This window comes from Notolepis coatsorum (genome assembly GCF_963971535.1).
Source record: "Notolepis coatsorum genome assembly, contig: SUPER_11_unloc_1, whole genome shotgun sequence".
Taxonomy (NCBI): domain Eukaryota; kingdom Metazoa; phylum Chordata; class Actinopteri; order Aulopiformes; family Paralepididae; genus Notolepis; species Notolepis coatsorum.
The window spans coordinates 1,514,798-1,531,108 of NW_028174870.1; the positions used below are offsets into that span (position 1 = coordinate 1,514,798).

The 16,311-nt window shown below is 45.3% G+C and overlaps 1 protein-coding gene across 1 annotated transcript in view; it reads right to left on the minus strand.

The window, feature by feature from the left end:
* LOC311237585 (uncharacterized protein) overlaps positions 1 to 13,182 on the minus strand; it is a 56,531-nt gene extending 43,349 nt beyond the window's left edge. Inside the window, exons 1-2 of the mRNA XM_084338424.1 lie at positions 13,073 to 13,182; positions 10,377 to 10,392 (exon numbers count right to left, since the gene is read on the minus strand). The gene's annotated coding sequence lies outside the window, so the exon portion shown is untranslated. The remainder of the gene's footprint in view (positions 1 to 10,376; positions 10,393 to 13,072) is intronic.
* Positions 13,183 to 16,311: the final 3,129 nt, after the last annotated feature.

Sequence of the window (16,311 nt, forward strand, 5' to 3'; positions counted from 1 at the left end):
GAGATAGAGAGGACAGACACAGCAGAGAGAGGACAGACACAGCAGAGAGAGAGAGAGGACAGACACAGCAGAGAGAGGACAGACACAGCAGAGAGAGAGGACAGACACAGCAGAGAGAGAGAGAGGACAGACACAGCAGAGAGAGGACAGACACAGCAGAGAGAGAGAGAGAGATAGGACAGACATAGCAGAGAGAGAGAGAGATAGGACAGACACAGCAGAGAGAGAGAGGACAGACACAGCAGAGAGAGAGAGGACAGACACAGCAGAGAGAGAGGACAGACACAGCAGAGAGAGAGAGGACAGACACAGCAGAGAGGACAGACACAGCAGAGAGAGAGAGAGAGAGGACAGACACAGCAGAGAGAGAGGACAGACACATCAGAGAGAGAGGACAGACACAGCAGAGAGAGAGAGATAGGACAGACACAGCAGAGAGAGAGAGGACAGACACAGCAGAGAGAGAGAGGACAGACACAGAAGAGAGAGAGAGGGGACAGACACAGCAGAGAGAGAGGACAGACACAGCAGAGAGAGAGGACAGACACAGCAGAGAGAGAGAGGACAGACACAGCAGAGAGAGAGAGAGGACAGACACAGCAGAGAGAGAGGACAGACACAGCAGAGAGAGAGAGGACAGACACAGCAGAGAGAGAGGACAGACACAGCAGAGAGAGAGAGGACAGACACAGCAGAGAGAGAGGACAGACACAGCAGAGAGAGAGAGAGGACAGACACAGCAGAGAAAGAGAGGACAGACACAGCAGAGAGAGAGAGGACAGACACAGCAGAGAGAGAGAGTACAGACACAGCAGAGAGAGAGAGGACAGACACAGCAGAGAAAGAGAGGACAGACACAGCAGAGAGAGAGAGGACAGACACAGCAGAGAGAGAGGACAGACACAGCATAGAGAGAGAGAGGACAGACACAGAGAGAGAGAGAGAGGACAGACACAGCAGAGAGAGAGAGGACAGACACAGCAGAGAGAGAGAGGACAGACACAGCAGAGAAAGAGAGGACAGACACAGCAGAGAGAGAGAGGACAGACACAGCAGAGAGAGAGGACAGACACAGCAGAGAGAGAGAGAGAGAGGACAGACACAGCAGAGAGAGAGAGGACAGACACAGCAGAGAGAGGACAGACACAGCAGAGAGAGAAAGCCGCAGGGTTCGAAATTAACGGGGGCTTGGGGCAAAATGCCCTCGAAAATTGACCAAATGCCCTCGAAAATCAGTTAAGGGGGGCAATAAAAGCCCCCGACAGTTTACTAATTATATATATATAATTATATATGCTCTACAGTGCGAGCATTTCCCTCGTATTTGGCCCTAATAATAATATGTGTGTGTGCGAACCGGAAAAATCATTTACTTACAGAGTGAAGATTACAAAACAGCTCCGCTGTTAATAGTTAAGAAACTGGACTGAAATTCAGTTTTTGGGTGGAATGCAAGGAGGGAGGGAGGCGGGGCCCGCTGCGTGTTACAGGGTGCTTGAGAGGTCCGAACACAGACAGACAGAGAGCTCTGCTTTCATCAAGCATGCATAGTGCTGTGTAACATTAAGTTACACTGCTATCTTAACGTTAGCAAGCTAAGCATCTGCATAGCGCGACCTGTGTAACGTTAAGTAACTTGTGTTCGGCGGGGAAAGACCGTTCCATTTGTAACACAACTCCAAAGAATAACATCCAAATGATCCTGATGCGCATTTCCTTCATTCCACAGCGCTGAGCGCGCAACGTATTTCATTGATCGATCTGACAACAACACAACTTGCCCTCAGGGACAATCATATTTAATCTATTTAGATAGAGTATGTATGTATTATTTACAGATAATTGAAGGTACCTCAAAACATGAAACCAAGCCATGTCACACATCGTGTGTGTGTGTTACTTGAACAATTGTCACTCTGCTCCTAAATTTCTGTGTGCTCCTAAATGTGTATTTAAATTTTATTTATTAACATTTTATTTAGGAGCACATGTGCTCCTTGGGAAAAAGGTTAGCGTAGAGCCCTATATATGGAAATATTAACATTACGTTATCAAACATAGAGACGAAGACTGTAAAAAAAGTGTCAACAATGTTTTATAATCTTTATGTTAATTTTCATTATAAAAATGTTGTGCCCCCGAAATACAAAAAAAAGCCCCCGAAAATCAATTAAGGGGGGCAAAAAAGCCCTTGCATTTTTTTTTTCTAACCCTGGAGAGAGGACAGACACAGCAGAGAGAGAGAGAGGACAGACACAGCAGAGAGAGAGAGAGAGAGAAAGAGAGAGAGAGAGAGAGAGGACAGACACAGCAGAGAGAGAGGACAGACACAGCAGATAGAGAGAGAGAGACAGCAGAGAGAGAGGACAGACACATCAGAGAGAGAGAGAGAGAGAGGACAGACACAGCAGAGAGAGAGAGGACAGACACAGCAGAGAGAGAGAGAGAGAGAGAGAGAGAGGACAGACACAGCAGAGAGAGAGGACAGACACAGCAGAGAGAGAGAGAGGACAGACACAGCAGTGAGAGAGGACAGACACAGCAGAGAGAGAGAGGACAGACACAGCAGAGAGAGAGAGGACAGACACAGCAGAGAGAGAGGACAGACACAGCAGAGAGAGAGAGGACAGACACAGCAGAGAGAGAGAGGACAGACACAGCAGTGAGAGAGAGGACAGACACAGCAGAGAGAGAGAGGACAGACACAGCAGAGAGAGAGGACAGACACAGCAGAGAGAGAGAGAGAGAGAGGACAGACACAGCAGAGGAGAGAGAGGACAGACACAGCAGAGAGAGAGAGAGGACAGACACAGCAGAGAGAGAGAGGACAGACACAGCAGAGAGAGAGAGAGACAGACACAGCAGAGAGAGAGAGGACAGACACAGCAGAGAGAGAGAGAGGACAGACACAGCAGAGAGAGAGAGAGGACAGACACAGCAGAGAGAGAGGACAGACACAGCAGAGAGAGAGAGGACAGACACAGCAGAGAGAGAGAGAGGACAGACACAGCAGAGAGAGAGAGGACAGACACAGCAGAGAGAGAGAGGACAGACACAGCAGAGAGAGAGAGAGAGGACAGACACAGCAGAGAGAGAGAGGACAGACACAGCAGAGAGAGAGAGGACAGACACAGCAGAGAGAGAGAGGACAGACACAGCAGAGAGAGAGGACAGACACAGCAGAGAGAGAGAGGACAGACACAGCAGAGAGAGAGAGGACAGACACAGCAGAGAGAGAGAGAGGACAGACACAGCAGAGAGAGAGAGGACAGCCACAGCAGAGAGAGAGAGGACAGACACAGCAGAGAGAGAGAGGACAGACACAGCAGAGAGAGAGAGAGAGAGAGAGAGACACAGCAGAGAGAGAGAGAGAGAGGACAGACACAGCAGAGAGAGAGAGGACAGACACAGCAGAGAGAGAGAGAGAGAGAGAGGACAGACACAGCAGAGAGAGGACAGACACAGCAGAGAGAGAGAGGACAGACACAGCAGAGAGAGAGGACAGACACAGCAGAGAGAGAGAGGACAGACACAGCAGAGAGAGAGGACAGACACAGCAGAGAGAGAGAGAGAGAGAGGACAGACACAGCAGAGAGAGAGAGAGGACAGACACAGCAGAGAGAGAGAGAGGACAGACACAGCAAGAGAGAGAGAGAGAGAGAGAGAGAGAGAGAGAGAGAGAGAGAGAGAGAGAGAGAGAGAGAGAGAGAGAGAGAGAGAGAGAGAGAGAGAGAGAGAGAGAGAGAGAGAGAGAGGACAGACACAGCAGAGAGAGAGAGAGAGAGGACAGACACAGCAGAGAGAGAGAGGACAGACACACAGAGAGAGAGAGAGGACAGACACAGCAGAGAGAGAGAGGACAGACACAGCAGAGAGAGAGAGGACAGACACAGCAGAGAGAGAGAGGACAGACACAGCAGAGAGAGAGAGGACAGACACAGCAGAGAGAGAGAGGACAGACACAGCAGAGAGAGAGAGAGGACAGACACAGCAGAGAGAGAGAGGACAGACACAGCAGAGAGAGAGAGGACAGACACAGCAGAGAGAGAGAGGACAGACACAGCAGAGAGAGAGAGGACAGACACAGCAGAGAGAGAGAGAGAGGACAGACACAGCAGAGAGAGAGATGACAGACACAGCAGAGAGAGAGATAGGACAGACACAGCAGAGAGAGAGAGAGGACAGACACAGCAGAGAGAGAGAGGACAGACACAGCAGAGAGAGAGATAGGACAGACACAGCAGAGAGAGAGATAGGACAGACACAGCAGAGAGAGAGAGAGGACAGACACAGCAGAGAGAGAGAGGACAGACACAGCAGAGAGAGAGAGGACAGACACAGCAGAGAGAGAGGACAGACACAGCAGAGAGAGAGAGAGGACAGACACAGCAGAGAGAGAGGACAGACACAGCAGAGAGAGAGGACAGACACAGAGAGAGAGAGGACAGACACAGCAGAGAGAGAGAGAGAGAGAGGACAGACACAGAGAAAGAGAGGACAGACACAGCAGAGAGAGAGAGGACAGACACAGCAGAGAGAGAGAGGACAGACACCAGAGAGAGAGAGGACAGACACAGCAGAGAGAGAGAGGACAGACACAGCAGAGAGAGAGAGGACAGACACAGCAGAGAGGACAGACACAGCAGAGAGAGAGGACAGACACAGCAGAGAGAGAGAGAGAGAGAGGACAGACACAGCAGAGAGAGAGGACAGACACAGCAGAGAAAGAGAGGACAGACACAGCAGAGAGAGAGAGGACAGACACAGCAGAGAGAGAGAGGACAGACACAGCAGAGAGAGAGAGGACAGACACAGCAGAGAAAGAGAGGACAGACACAGCAGAGAGAGAGAGGACAGACACAGCAGAGAGAGAGAGGACAGACACAGCAGAGAGAGAGAGAGAGAGAGAGGACAGACACAGCAGAGAGAGAGAGGACAGACACAGCAGAGAGAGAGAGAGAGAGGACAGACACAGCAGAGAGAGAGAGGACAGACACAGCAGAGAGAGGACAGACACAGCAGAGAGAGAAAGCCGCAGGGTTCGAAATTAACGGGGGCTTGGGGCAAAATGCCCTCGAAAATTGACCAAATGCCCTCGAAAATCAGTTAAGGGGGGCAATAAAAGCCCCCGACAGTTTACTAATTATATATGCTCTACAGTGCGAGCATTTCCCTCGTATTTGGCCCTAATAATATGTGTGTGAGCGAACCGGAAAAATCATTTACTTGCAGAGTGAAGATTACAAAACAGCTCCGCTGTTAATAGTTAAGAAACTGGACTGAAATTCAGTTTTTGGGTGGAATGCAAGGAGGGAGGGAGGCGGGGCCCGCTGCGTGTTACAGGGTGCTTGAGAGGTCCGAACACAGACAGACAGAGAGCTCTGCTTTCATCAAGCATGCATAGTGCTGTGTAACATTAAGTTACACTGCTATCTTAACTAGGGATGCCCCGATCACGTTTTTGCCACCGATACCGATCACCGATCGTCGTGAGCCATATCGGCCGATACCGATCCGATACCGATCGTTTTTGATTAAAAAAGAAATTAAAAATTATTTTATATAAAAAGTTTTTTTTTTTTTTTTTATAAAATATATATATTATATAATTAGACTTGTACTTGTATTATCTGCGAGACATCGCCACCACGCAACAAGTCAAAATGCTCGCTATCTCCACTGTCTGTGTGTACATACTCTGCTTTGATCAAATCACATTCGGCTCTGCAGATTTACCCTAGGCTCTGCAGATATACCATACTCCCTCAGCTATCCCCGTTAATGACTGCGACGCAAGCCGGGCTTCGAATATGCATCGAATGAGTGTTATAAGACATTGATATCAGGAGCTGTCTGTAGCTACTGCTAGCCGGAAATATAACGTTAAGACAACGCCTCAGTGAACTATTTAGTTGAATGGGACATTTCGTTTTGAACAGTGAGCTAAGCTAACGTGAGCTAACAGAGGTAACATACACTAGTACTAGATAACTAGACTATTGCTGGAGCATTTGTTGATATCAGGAGCTATCAGTAGCTAGCCGGCTAGATACCGTTCAGTTAGACAATGCCTCACCATGTATTAAACTAAAAGTGAATAGTTGACTGGGTCATTTTGTAGCGGTAGCTAACGTTAGCTCATGGAGGTCCCGTCCCACTAGACTAGACTAGACCCGTGTTTACATGCGTGCGGGAGGAGCTGGAGGAGGAGCAGACGCGCAGCACTGTGTGCAGCTCCCGGTGTCTGAGACAGAACTCAGCGAGTGAGATCTGTTTTGACGATCGGCGAAAATAAAACAGTAACGATAGCTAGGTAGCTAACGTTAGCTCAGGTCGAATGCACTATCTAGACTCAGCAGAGGAGGTCCGCCTCCTCGGTGTTTACAAACTCTACACGGGTACGGGCGGGGCTAGGGAGGAGGAGCAGTTTGCAGGTCCTGAGACAAGCGAGTGAGATATCCACTTGATCAGTTTCCGCGATCGGCGAATATGACTAATTATCGGAATTCCCCGATCGCATATTTATACTGATTATCGGCCGATAACGATCGATGGCCGATCGATCGGGGCATCCCTAATCTTAACGTTAGCAAGCTAAGCATCTGCATAGCGCGACCTGTGTAACGTTAAGTAACTTGTGTTCGGCGGGGAAAGACCGTTCCATTTGTAACACAACTCCAAAGAATAACATCCAAATGATCCTGATGCGCATTTCCTTCATTCCACAGCGCTGAGCGCGCAACGTATTTCATTGATCGATCTGACAACAACACAACTTGCCCTCAGGGACAATCATATTTAATCTATTTAGATAGAGTATGTATGTATTATTTACAGATAATTGAAGGTACCTCAAAACATGAAACCAAGCCATGTCACACATCGTGTGTGTGTGTGTTACTTGAACAATTGTCACTCTGCTCCTAAATTTCTGTGTGCTCCTAAATTTGTATTTAAATTTTATTTATTAACATTTTATTTAGGAGCACATGTGCTCCTTGGGAAAAAGGTTAGCGTAGAGCCCTATATATGGAGACATTAACATTACGTTATCAAACATAGAGACGAAGACTGTAAAAAAAGTGTCAACAATGTTTTATAATCTTTATGTTAATTTTCATTATAAAAATGTTGTGCCCCCGAAATACAAAAAAAAGCCCCCGAAAATCAATTAAGGGGGGCAAAAAAAAGCCCTTGCATTTTTTTTTTCTAACCCTGGAGAGAGGACAGACACAGCAGAGAGAGAGAGAGGACAGACACAGCAGAGAGAGAGAGAGAGAGAGAGAGAGAGAGAGAGAGAGAGAGAGAGATAGAGAGAGGACAGACACAGCAGAGAGAGATGACAGACACAGCAGAGAGAGAGAGAGAGAGACAGCAGAGAGAGAGGACAGACACATCAGAGAGAGAGAGAGAGGACAGACACAGCAGAGAGAGAGAGGACAGACACAGCAGTGAGAGAGGACAGACACAGCAGAGAGAGAGAGGACAGACACAGCAGAGAGAGAGAGGACAGACACAGCAGAGAGAGAGAGGACAGACACAGCAGAGAGAGAGAGGACAGACACAGCAGAGAGAGAGAGGACAGACACAGCAGAGAGAGAGAGAGGACAGACACAGCAGAGAGAGAGAGGACAGACACAGCAGAGAGAGAGAGGACAGACACAGCAGAGAGAGAGAGGACAGACACAGCAGAGAGAGAGAGGACAGACACAGCAGAGAGAGAGGACAGACACAGCAGAGAGAGAGGACAGACACAGCAGAGAGAGAGAGGACAGACACATCAGAGAGAGAGGACAGACACAGCAGAGAGAGAGAGAGAGAGAGAGGACAGACACAGCAGAGAAAGAGAGGACAGACACAGCAGAGAGAGAGAGGACAGACACAGCAGAGAGAGAGAGAGGACAGACACAGAAGAGAGAGAGAGAGGACAGACACAGCAGAGAGAGAGGACAGACACAGCAGAGAGAGAGAGAGAGAGAGGACAGACACAGCAGAGAGAGAGGACAGACACAGCAGAGAGAGATGACAGACACAGCAGAGAGAGAGATGACAGACACAGCAGAGAGAGAGGACAGACACAGCAGAGAGAGAGAGGACAGACACAGCATAGAGAGAGGACAGACACAGCAGAGAGAGAGGACAGACACAGCAGAGAGAGAGAGACACACAGCAGAGAGAGAGAGGACAGACACAGCAGAGAGGACAGACACAGCAGAGAGAGAGATGACAGACACAGCAGAGAGGACAGACAGCAGAGAGAGGACAGACAGCAGAGAGAGAGGACAGACACAGCAGAGAGAGGACAGACACAGCAGAGAGAGGACAGACACAGCAGAGAGAGAGAGGACAGACACAGCAGAGAGAGAGAGGACAGACCGAGAGAGAGAGAGGACAGACAGAGTTCAGCGTCGTCTCTCTGGTCAGAAACAACGTCACCACATCCGTAATGCTCTCTTTGATGCATACATTGGACCATGTCTACACCAACATATACTGTAGGAGCAACAATACATTGGACCATGTCTACACCAACATATACTGTAGGAGCAACAATACATTGGACCATGTCTACACCAACATATACTGTAGGAGCAACAATACATTGGACCATGTCTACACCAACATATACTTCCTGTGTATCACTTGTGCCGTCGACTCAGATTCCCCTAGGTAAAAAAATATATACGCAATTTAAATCAGAAAAATGTCCATGTTGACTATTTCTGACAAGTTTTTTTCCATTAACTAAAAATAGACAAAAATGTCATCCGTTTTCGTCGACTAAATCTAGACTAAAACAAAAAAGACAAAATTGAGACAAAAACTGACTAAGACTAAAATGATCAGACATTTAGTTGACTAAAACTGACTTAACGAAAAATAAATTAACACTTTGGCTGCCATGGGTTAAATTCATTATCAACCGTAGGTTACCGGCTCTATTTGTCTATAGAGAAAGTCCCCTTCTTTGCAGGGCTATAACTTTTTAAATTCTATTGCTACATTGCCATTATTAGGGCCCATTCAAAGTCCTATATGTATTGTTCATTGTGTAGCAACGTTAAACTTTTTCATTCACATATTCATAGTAAAGTATGGTCTAATGTATAAGTATGTTTTCATCTCTTTCTGCAGCTTTCTCCAGAACGTGATCTATAGCCCCAAATACATTATATTGATGATGCAATACAGTTTTATGGCAATCAGCGCGATATAAAAAATTCCAACTAGACGTACTTCTAGAAGTTACTACACGTCATCTGATGTTGACCGGATGGGCTAGGGGGCGTTTATAATTCCGTGGGCAGCGTTATACCAATCATCTAATGTGGGTCAAATGTTGATAATAGCAGTTAGTATCGAAGACGGTAACTTTACACGCTGAAACTCACCCCAGTCTCCGCGCGCTGTTGGGCGATCATCGTAGAGTAGACATTTTATCATTATGGGATGTAGATTTACCCGGTCCATCTCCAGCTTGTATAATGGTATATACGTCCAAATCATGTTGTTTATCGAGTTATTGGCAATTGATCGCTATGTAGTGTGACGAGCCAGAGTCCCGGGACATGTACCGAGTGCCCGGAAGTAATACGGCCGTCCAGCACAACCTCTACGGCACTTCCTGTTAAGCGATTGCGCCGATCGGCCACCAGATGGCGCTCCTGAACCGCCAGAGAGCTCAGTGGGTCCTCCTGGTGGATCTCAGGCCAGCGGAGGGGACATATGAATCCGATCCCAGATTTTTGAAATATTGATATTAAAGACGCTGTAAAGCGTCTTCGGCAACTTGAGCATGGCCGGGAATGACGTGTTTAAGCGTTTCCCGGCACCCAAAGTGTTAAGATGACTAAATATGATGAAAACGAAAAAGGAGCACTTGACACATGACAGACTAAAACTAAAATGAAAATAGCTGCCAAAATTAACACTGGTGGCAAGCTACTGATTGATGGCGAGCTAGCACCCTTTTCCCATTACTGCCACACTGTCATTTCTAGGGCTGTGTTAAATACTTCGAAGCTTCGTTCGATGGGCATGGGATTCGAATATGAAAATTAATTTGTAATATATATATTTAGGTGCTAAATCAACTCTGCCTCTCTTTGTTAACTACAACAAGCAATGCTGTTTGTTATTCAAGATGAGGTCGGACTCGGCACTGACAAGATTTGTGTTCATTGTGCTGCTTTTATAAAGCCTCAAATGACAGCTTACAATATTTCATGAAAGCAAAGTGTTTCATTTGTCTAAGATTTAAAAAGGTTTAAACTTTACAGCACTGACAAAGTTGAACAAAGTGCTGTACAAGTCCCACAACATAAAAAAAAAGTTCACCGCACCTTGAATTTGACCTCAGAGAGTGTGTCATTCACCTTGACTTGTTGTGTCCTGTTGGTGAGAAGAGAATAGAACCATTTGATTATTGAGGGGTTTATCCCCAAACTAATAAGCTTCTGGACAAGCAGGTGAGGGGGAACAGTATCAAACACAGAGCTCAAATCTGCAAATAGAACCCGTTTGCCGTTATATTATTTCAAGATAATAAAGTAGCTATAATGAGTCAATAGATAAAAAGCAGTAATGGCATGTAGGTTACTCACCCTACTCAGGTACAGTGGGCATTTTTTATTTTTTTATCTTTTTCCTCCTTTTTCTCCATCCCAATGTTTGTCGTTATGCCAATTCCCAATCCCCTTCCTGGTCGTTGCGCACTATACCCCCTACCGTCGGTCTGGGAGGGTGGAGACTATCACATGCTTCCTCTGACACATGTGTAACCAGCCCACCGCTTCTTTTCGCCTGGCAGCGCGGACTCTCACTGAGAGAGTGCAACGTGTGGAAGGAACACACTACCTTTCCTAGATCCTTCCCTTGCTGTGCAGGCACCCCGACCGAACTGTAGGAGTCGCTGTTTACAACGACCAGGACCCACCCTCGCCGGCTTCCCACCCGCTAACACTGCCAATTGTGTCAGTATGGACGGTCAGCCAACCCGGAAGCACCACAGCTGGATTCGATCCCACTGTCTCTGTGGTGGTAGACAGACGCTTAGTCCGCTGCACTACCCGGCCGCCGCTACACAGCATTTATAGACATAAATTAACTTCATGGCTCATCTCCTATTATGGCTATTAAGTAGGTGTTGGTGGTGTCAAAGAGGCAACTACCCATGTGACCTGAGGATACTAGTAAAACACTTTGAAATATTCAATTGCAAAATGGGCTGCACGATAGAAACGCAATCTCGATTCATTCCTTTTTTTTTTTAATATATATATATTGAGATTTTTTTTTTGCGATTTGATAATTGCATCATTCCAAATGGCGATTTCGATTAAAAATCGATTAACACTATGGTCGCCAAAAACGCCTTACCACGTCATTCCCCGCCATGCTCATTCTGCCAAAGACGCCGTACCACGTCTTTGATATCAATATTTAAAAAATCTGTGATCGCAATCATATTTATCCCCCGGAGCCTTGAGATCTACTGTTGATCTCCTCTCAACTCTCCAACGGTTCAAGAGCGCCATCTGGTGGCCGATCTGCGGATCGCCCAAACCGGAAACGGAAGCTGGTGCTCATTCCAATTCGGTCCGATCACTCGCTAATAGTCCCAGGACTCGAGCTAGACACAATGGATAGCAATCCGTTACCATAGGGCTGGGCGATATGGAAGAAAATTATATCGCGATAACGATATGATAATGTTATCATATTTCTCGATATCGATAATTATCGAAATTGTTATAAGTGTATAATTTTTTTTTTTTTTTAAACAACAGATGTATGTTTATTTTGCAGCAATTCTTTGTCATTGCCGCCATCTTTAGTGTTACATCCCCTCACACTCCAGTTCTCAGGCTGCAGCTGGTTTAAAAGCGAAAGTAAACCGGCTTCTCTGCTGGCTGTGGCTCCAGGGGAGTTGAACAGTTCTGGCTCTGCTAGTTTATTTTCGATCTTTTGGCGCTTTTTTGGTGGACAAACCACCGCACATGTGCACCGTGACTCGTGACTGGAGTCTAGTTCTGCTAGCACACATAGCCTACTGTGTACAGACGGTTTCAAACTGTATTTTAAATTAGAAAGCAAACAAAATAAATGGACAAGAGAAAAATAAATCTCAATTTGGTCAGTATTGTCATTTGGACAAGCAAAGCAATTACTTTAAGTTGCAGGCAAGAAAGACAAGTCTGTCCACTGTCTCTGGTTTTAAAACTGCCCTGTTGCAGGTCACAAAAAAAAAAAGAAAAAAAAAAGAAAAAAAAAAGATTTTTTTTATTTCGATATTCGATATCGATTATTAAAATATATCGCGATATTTATCGTTATCGTTATATCGCCCAGCCCTACGTTACCAATAACTCGATAAACAACATGATTTGGACGTATATACTATTATACAACCTGGAGATGGATCGCATATTTCTACATCCCATAATAGGAATATTTCTGCTCCACGCTCATCGCCCAACGCTACGAGGAAGCTACGGTAAGTTTCAGCGTTATTTTTTAACGTGTTCGATAAAAACTGCTCTAATGATCATATCACCCACACTAGATGAATCATCTAACGTTGGCCACGGAATTATAAACGACCCCCCCCCCCATCCGGTCAACATCAGATGATAAGTAGTAACTTCTAGAAGCACGTCCATTTGAAATTTTTTATCTCGCGCAGATTGCTATCAAACTGTATTTGATCATCAATATAATGCATTTAGGGCTATAAATCACGTTCTGGAGAATGCTGCAGAAAACGATAAAAACATACTTATACTTTAGACCGTATTTTAGTATGAATATGTGAATGAAAAAGTATAACGTTGCTACACCCTGAACAATAGATACTTGACGTTGAATGGGCCATAGTAATGTCAATTTAGCAATACAATTTAAAAAGTTATAGCCCTGCAAAGAAGGGGAACTTCTCCATAGACAAAGAGCTGGCGTGGGATGGTTTATTGTGAATATAAGCCTGGCGACCAAAGTGTTAATCGTGCAGCCCTAATTCAGATTACATTTGTTTATTGCTTTATTTATTTCTCTCCTATTACCCTGACCATACCTGTACCCCCTGCTGCTATGGCGACTGAATCTCCCCAAGGGGATCAATAAAGGAATATCCTGCCCAGTCCAGAGGATAGAATGTTTCCCCTCTGCGTGGGCGAGACCTGTTTGCTGCTATCTCCTCCATCCCAATTGATTGAAAACTTTAATTAACAGATTGCAGAATGGGTACAGTACAGTACAACTCAATACACACAATTGTTAAGGTGATGCAGACCAGAGAAAGACTTTCGTCTTGTTTACATCGGGGTCCCCCATTTTCAATTCATAATGGCATTTATGACATACACAACATACAGATAATAATCTAATCTAATCATGACATTTGTGACATACAAGATATGCAAATATACAGTACTGTTAAACAGATCCTAACAGTAAATATATACATACGGGGGGGAGGAAACTGTACATTAGCAGGGGGTGGTTCAGACATTTACGGGGCCAGTTTCGAATTGCAGTCTGCCGTAGGTGCTCTTTGAGAGCGGTTTTGAAGGTGGGTAGTGATTCAAAAATGTTTACAGCTGTGGGTAGGGCGTTCCACATTGATGTGGCATAATTGCGGAACGTGTTTAGTCCCTTGTTTGAGCCGAATCTGGGTTGAACATGATTTGTGGAACTCGTGACAACATGATTGATGTCACGAGACCGCCGCCATCTTGGTATGAGGGTAACAAACTGATTTCTACCATCAAATACATGCGTTGAGCTCCGTTTTTATTACATGTTTTATCACATTCTTGTTCATTTCATAACATTTGCATAAGATTTGTTTTGAAAATATTGAGGCAAACATGGCATTTCACTATTTCGAAAGCCTTTCTGGTGATTCTAAGGCGAGATATGAGTCAAATAAGCTCCCGCTGATTCTGGTGTTGTGGTAGCTACATGCTGAGCTAACGTTGGTTACATCATATATATCGAGCCGATAGGAGCTTATCTTATCTAATCTTACGTGGTGGTACCATGTGTGCCACTACCCGATCAAACATCCACGTGGGCAGTGGTGCAGTCGTAATATGGGCCAAGGCCAAACGCCACACGCACACATGTCTCTCTCCTCTTTCATGAGGCGGAGCTGGGGACGAGACGGGCGGTCTTTTGTCACATAACACACGCCCAACACTCCACACACACACACACAGTCTAGGTGATAAGTACCGGCCGGGGTATACGGCGCGACGAGTCATTTTTGTGTCGTCGCGCCGTATAGGCACCCTGGCCGGCACTTATCGCCTAGACTTTGCATAATAATAGGATGCGCGCACTTCTGCCTCAGTGACGTAGCCTAAACGTCATTTGACCGTGTATGCCCACCACTGCATACCTGCACGTGGGATTGGATGGGATAAGCTCCTATCGGTTCGATATGATGTGGTTGACGTTAGCTCAGCATGTAGCTATTTGTCTAGGTTAACGTAGCTAAAGTTAGCTGCCAGCCACTTTTTCCTCTGTGATGGTATAAAACTTGCGATTTGGATCTCTGTTTTTGTCATTAGTACAACGCGTAACACAGCAGCTCTTTGGCATTGTGGAGGACTGAAGAAAATTCTGCTTGATTGTCTTTAATTTGCCGCTTTAATGATCCGTTTCTCCACTTATGAAGCGTACACAATGTACCAGGAGGGGCAGTTTCCCCCCACGCTGCAGTTGCGTAGCAACAACAGACAGGAAGTTGACTTCGAATGCTAGTGGACAATCCTAGCAATTATGTTAGTTACGTCTTAATGTGTCTCTTCCATTCAATTAATTAACATGTCAGATACAGATACAAGGGTTAGCTTGTTTAGCTTGTTAGCTGCTCCAGATGTAGCAGTACTGTCTATCTGTATGTCGTGTATGTCATTATGTTATGATCAGGGGTGCAGTCGTGCACACACGCGGTTACACGCCGTGTTATTAGATCACTGAGGCAGAACTAAGTACGCGCGATCGCGCACGGATGTGTACTCGCGTGTACGCGCACACAAAAATGCGCTGTATCCATTCGTTGTGACTAAGTACCCGGCCGGCCGCCACCGTTTTACATAACAAAAAGCGCAGGTAGACTAGGTGTCTGGGTGTTGGCTATCTGAATGCATCTCCCCCTTCATTCTGTGTGACGGCAGTGGAGGTGAATACTAATTAGGGATGCACGATATAGATTTTTTGACACCGATACCGATAACTTTATGCTCCTCAAGCCGATATCGATAACCGATATTTATTGTATTATCATTTTTTTTAAATGTATATATATTAGAGCTGGGCCGTTAACGGCGTTAATGTGCTGCATTAACGCTATACTAGTATCGCGCGATAATATAATTAACGCATTAATCTAAAAAAAAAAAACAAAAAAAAAAGGGGGTTTTTGTGTTAACTTCTGAATAAAACAACTTATTAAACACAAGTACATCTTATTGAACATTATTTTGATATTTCATTACCAATTATCATAGCAAAACAGCTTTTTCAAACAGTCTGTAATGCATTTTGGAAACGGGAGATGGGCTCATGGTGTAATGGGCCACCTGGCCTGAGAAACATAAGGAGGAAAGAAAAAGTAAGGACTTACTTCTGGTCATTATTTGGGTAGAACACACATATTTTGAATGCCTTTTTTTTTAGCCATTTTAATCTAGATTAATCTAGATTAAATCCAGGATTGCAGATAGATTAATCTAGATTAAAAAAATTTATCTATGCCCACCTCTAATCATTAGACATTTCTATGGCTGAAAACTCAAACACCTAAGGGTAAGAGGAGTGTTTTTCTTTATAGTACTTACCCGCTGCTGTTTGTGCCTGTTCACGCTTTGTCTCGTGGTTCTCATTATGATCCATGATGGCCAACATTGTGCGTGCCTGCATTGCTGGATATTCAAAGTGTAACCGCTTTGGACAATACTTGAGAAGGACATTATGGAAGGGTTAGGGTTGGGGTTATTTTTTATTTCTCCACGTGGTGAATACACGGGTCACAACATGTTTACATGAACGTTTTGGAGTTGTATTTGGAGTGTATTTTGTGACTGTATACAGTGTAAGGGAACGTCAGTCTCCGGATCTCCCCCACTTCCAGTGATGAAGCTAAGCTACGCTAATGGAGCGACTGTTCCCAAAGCTAAATGCACGCACAGAGACAAAAAAGGTATGTATCTTCTTGTCTAACTCCAGGGAAGATGTTAAATAAGCTAATTTCCCAAAATGTTGGAGTTTTCCTTTAAAACTAGGCTACTTTTGCGTATACAGTCA